Source organism: Taeniopygia guttata, chromosome 4, assembly GCF_048771995.1.
Source record: "Taeniopygia guttata chromosome 4, bTaeGut7.mat, whole genome shotgun sequence".
Lineage (NCBI taxonomy): Eukaryota > Metazoa > Chordata > Aves > Passeriformes > Estrildidae > Taeniopygia > Taeniopygia guttata.
The window spans coordinates 51,376,600-51,382,257 of NC_133028.1; positions in this window are offsets into that span (position 1 = coordinate 51,376,600).

Sequence of the window (5,658 nt, forward strand, 5' to 3'; positions counted from 1 at the left end):
CAAACCCTGAAGGGAAAACAGAGGAAAAGGAAAGGTTAGCCCATTTGGGACCCTTAGTCCATGGAACACATGCTCAGGCTGTTGGCGTTCATTTCCACAGCTCGTGCAAATAAAATACACACTTCTGAGTTCTTTTCACATCCCCTGTAATCAAGTTTCCCTCAGGAAACTTTCATATTTTTGACAGTAGACATTTATCTTAAGAAAGGAGCAACAGAGAAACCAGACTGGAAAAGACACCTCGGGAAGTTATGATGATGATTTGAAAAAGGCAAAGAAGCATGAGCATGAAACTTGCTCTGGGTAACTGCTGCACTCTGGAGCACAGAGCTGGCTGACAACACAGACTGACAGCAAGAAATAACCTGTTGCAGTTTGGTTTTATTAGGAACAAATCCCACACTTACAAACATTAAATCCCCTGGGTCTCCCCAGGTTCACCATCCACTAACTTGGTGATACAAACCCTGGGAATTCCCCATGCAAAAGAGAGGAGATGAGAGGTATAACAGCAGCTCTAGCACTGCCTGTGTAAGAAAACATACATTAAATAGTTTTGACACCTCTTTCACTGCTCTGTATCTTTAGCACATGAATAGTCTCTCTCTGTAATTTTTTTAAATCAAATTCAGATTAATCACTGGCTACATTCAGCAGCAAGGCAGCCTACAGCTAATTCACTCAGCTTGCATTAGCATTAGCAATGAGAAGAGTCCAAATTGCCTTGTGGAGATTCTTATTTACTAAGTTACAAGCAGCTAAGCCTCACACTCGCCATCAGACCTGGAGAGCTGAGTCAAAGGTGTGACACCTTGCCACAGCTTGGCACCTGCTTCACTTCACCCCCTTTCTCCACTGCACAGCTCAGCAATGTGTGGAGTGTGTGATAAGGCTGATTTTGGCCTGTGAGAGAGGATATAGGTGACAGAACAGGTAAATATGATAACTGTGTGATGATAACCACTTGTAGCATTTAAGCAGCCATTTTTAAAATGATGAGTACACCCTTTCTTTCCCATAGCTACCTCCTAATCTCCCATACTGCTGCTTGTCCTTTCTGCCTTATATTCCTCACTCATCTGTGAAGTGCACAGAATACAGCTCCCTCCCTGTACAACAGTCCTAGCTGAGGGCATTATCCCCCCAGCTCTGCGACCTCCTGGGGCATGCCCTGGGGATGCTGCATTTGGCAATAGGGAGGGCATGGTGGAGTGCATTGCACACCCTGAGCACACACACAGCAGCAGGCTGGGGCCAGAAATGTGGCAGCAAAGCTCCCTGGACTGAAGTGATGTAGTAAAAGTACAAAAGCTATGGATTCAAAGCAGGAAGGTGCTTTCAAGACTTCTCAGTCTTCTGGCAGACTCTACCCTTGACAGGACGGCTACTGCCTATATGGCACTTCACCATATAGAGATCACATCACTGAAAAAGTAGGATTTACCCTTGAGAAAGGTGTGAAAGGTTGTGTAAGAGCAGGCAGGGCATGGTGAGGTGGCCCAGCAAAGAAAGCTGTCACAGCTGTTTGGTGGCACCAGGCAGAGCCAGCACTGTGCTCTCAGAGCAGGGCTGCCTGGGCATGCAAGTTAAGCATGGTAATGCCTCTCCTTCTCTCTCAAACCCAGTACTCTTAGCAGTGTGTGTGCACTGAACTGCAACCCTGCCACATTTCTGGCAATGCATACCAAAGAGGCTAACTGGGGGGAAAGGAAAAGGCTACTTTTTTTTCTTCCTTTCCAGCTTATCTGTTAGGCATGCCAAGGATTTGCTTCTATCAAGAGGTTTATTATATAGAGGGCTATTATATAAATGTAATTCAGGGCAAGTAGTGCTTGCCTGTCATATGATTTATGTTTTACTTCAACATATGGGAATTCACTGTTGCAGAAATTCATTTGAAAAACGGACTACGAATTTCACACCCAAAGGTGTCTCACCTTATCTCTGTGCTGAAGAGAGGCTGACTTGAACATTTTGGCCTCATTTACTCATTTGCGGGTGGTGAGCAGTGTCAAAAGCTGAAAAATATCTCATATGACACATTTGTTAACTCAGCTTACAGTTTGCTTTCAATAGTGGATGAAACAAACTATTGATGCTTACAGAGTGGAATCTGGAAAGCAATAAATACCAGGGATTACACAGAGCCTTCCATCTCAGTGAGAAGTTAAAGTGGGGGATGTTTGGATTACACAGACTTTGGATCTTGCCTCCAGGGGAGTCCATGAAATACCATGGCCACTTCTGCTCCAATATTAATAGCAGTCAGATAACTTTCAGACCTGAATGGAAAGACAGCTACTCATTCCCTCTGCTGGTGTTACCCTGAGAGAGCAGAATGTGGCAGGCATCCAAGCTGAATGAAACAGGGCAAGCTGACAAAGACTGAGAGCCATTTATAACACTGCCCTTTGAATCTGAGAGGAAAAATGTGCATATCTATGTGTGTGTGTGTGTGTGTGTAGAGAGATATATTTCAATAGAAAACCTCAACTTGGATGAAAAATAATTTCATTAAACTGGTGGAAAATTTCTAAATAATACAGGCTAAACCAGTACAAATAGATGTAGGTTAATCAAGGAGAATATACACCTCATTTTACTCACGTAATGTATTTCACCACTTTAGCATGTTTTAACAATAGAAAAATTTAAATTTAAATATTCAAATACTCTTAAGGTTGACAATTTAAAATCTACTGTGGTGAACAAATGCTGCTTTTCTAATACAGACCCATCTTCAATACAGCATAACATCCAACTGGAGGCAAGTAGCACTATGATCAAGGTTTTAGGATAGTAATTAAATTTAGGCTTTTTCTCTTTTCCTACAGTGTCAACTCTGAGAAACTGGCCTTTTAGCAGTTTTAATTAACAAGATAAAAACTTGGCAATGTAAATATTTTACCACATAAAGAGAGCTAGAAATATAAAAAAGAAATTACAAGCTTACAGATGAGCTTTAAGGAGAAGCTGGTTTTTGCATATCTTCTCAAAAGCTGTTACTACTCTATGCATTTCATTTTTGTACTTTTAGTTTTCCACAACTAGTAAGAATAAAATGAAATTCTAGGAGAATATTCCAGGTTACTATGAGTGTTTTAACGCAAGAAAATGCAAATAACTATTACAAATCTTTCCAGATAACTTGGTAAGCAGGACAGCAGCTATATATAGCAGGTTGCATTCACTATAGACACTGATAAGTTTTACTGTGTTATGTCCATATTAGCCTCTCTTAGCACCAAAATTATGTACCAAATGGTCAATGACAGCTACCATGAATCAGCAAAAGATTAGTTTGCACTATGGGGAAGGTCCTGCCTGTTAGATTTGGTAAAGCACAGATTTTGCATCCATCTCATGTCTCTGAGATATACTGTGCTATACTTTGACTTTATACTTTAGCCTATTTTATTATCTCCAAATTTAAACCTCTTGAGAATGCAACTGAAAAAAACTTTAAAAAATTAAAAGATGCATTGGGAGAAGTTCCCCTTCAGCTGTTTCACACTGCTATGGTGATGTACAGCTGACCTGGATTCAGCACACCTATCTCAAGTGTATTAATGGCTGCTCAGTATCATCACAGCCATGCAATGTAGACTGAAAAGGCTGTTCTGTATAAGCCTCAGTCTTGCTCCTTCTCTTCAAGGATGTAATTTAACATAATGATAATGAAGGAAGGCATTACATTTTGCTCAATTAATATATTGAATATTTAATGTGTGAACCAAGTTTTGAAGTGCTTACTTAAAATTAGTTCACTGGTCCATTTTTCCCTCTGACTCACTTTGCATCCCTCCATATTTTGGTTCTGGGACAGAATCCTGAGCACTCTGCTGAAGACACATCCATTTCCTGAGTGAACATTTCAAAGGCACCATCCAGAATGACCTGATTGTTTAGGTCAAAAATCCAAATGTAAACAAGCAGCCCATGAAGATGCCAGTAATTTCACCAGGGCCAGCTTCTGGCATACTTGCTAACCCTGCTCACTCTGCTTGACTCCTTCTGAATTAATGCTACGATCATTTGCATTTTGACTCTGTGAGCCGTTGGAGGGCCTGACAACTCACATAAATTATGATGTGGCCTTACCCTTATATATGAAGTGACTACAGCATCAAAACACTGTCACCTACGTGGCTGCTTGGAGGGCTTTCCTGGCAGTGTAGCTAACAGAGCTGCAGGCAAATGGACAGTAAACAATTAACAGCTGTCCCTCAACTATCTGGCAAAGGAAGCAGGCACCAGATAGAAAAATAAACTTTCTGTCATATTTCTCCCAAAATAAAGATGGAAAACATGAAACAGATGAGGAAAGTCATTCTAGGAAAGCTTTTGTAATTTGATTTTTAGTGATAAAATGATGGCTAAATAATTAGAGCCATCTGTTTCTGCTTTTCAGATGCTAATATTAATAAAGAATACAAAATTTAATATATGCAGAAGAAAAAAAAAGTTGTTAAATAAGGAGGGCAAGGGCAGGTCCCCCTCAAGGGGTACGGGTAAAAAATGGACTGAAAGGTTGTATGATTGTCATTAGGTGGATATAAGATTATCCAAAGCTTTATTCACCCTCTGGTTTTGCTCATGGGTGCCAGCTCATCTTGTAGAAATGATTTACGCTGAAATGAGCTTAAGGAAGGGCTTGGTTACATGGAGGATTAATGTACACTAACAAGGGAATAAATTAACAACACAGTAGCCTCCCTGTGTTGAACTGCTCTGTGGATTCACAACATAGAAAATTGATTTGCTGTTCAAAATCTTGTCTATACTGTTACACCTGAAACTTTTAAAGAAAAATACTAAACAATGTAAGATATGTTAGCTAAGGTGGGAGAAATCCGAGCGTGCTAGCTAGCAGATAGTACTTGCCAAATTGCTTATAATTTCACTGATTATCCATATAATCCAGGTAATTTCAGTATGAAGCACCATCTGGTTTGAAATTACAAGATTTGGGGCTTAATGAAATATCTTGTACATAGGAACTCTTGAAGCAGCAAACAGGTCATTGCTGTGTAGAGACTATAGCAGAATTAGTGATCCTCAGATATTTTACAAAAGATGACACATTTAAAATTAAGATTTTTGGAAAATATTGTTAATATCTTTGGGCTTTTAAAAAAGTCCCAAAGAAAATCAAGACAACAAATTTACTTGTTCTGGATGACAGTACTGTGTTCCAATACCACACAGTAAGGTCAGATTAATTTGGCCCTCAGAAAGTCAAGTCAAACTGTGATCATCCACAGGTGGAGAAGCTGCTTTCCTTATCAGGCTCTGGGTGACAGTCCTCTTCCACTCTTGTTCCAGTCAGTTCACGTGCCAAAGCCAGGAGCTCTCAAACACACATTTACAGTGTGTATTTAATCAAAATGAAAATTGGTTTAGAAAATGGACTAAAATGCATGTGACTTCCATGCAGTCCATCCAAAAGTCAGAAATAAGAACAGGACTGCCTGTGTATAACAGGGCAAGTAGCAAAGTCAGGTATCTGCCCCAAACCAGGCAAGTGTTCATGCAGACTGTCATCATAAATTTTTGGGAAAACCTTGAGAATTTTTTCCTACAATAAAATATGTATCCAGTTGATTCCCAGCAATTTTCTTCTGGGCTTCTGACCAGCTGTAACAAAGCACTGGATTT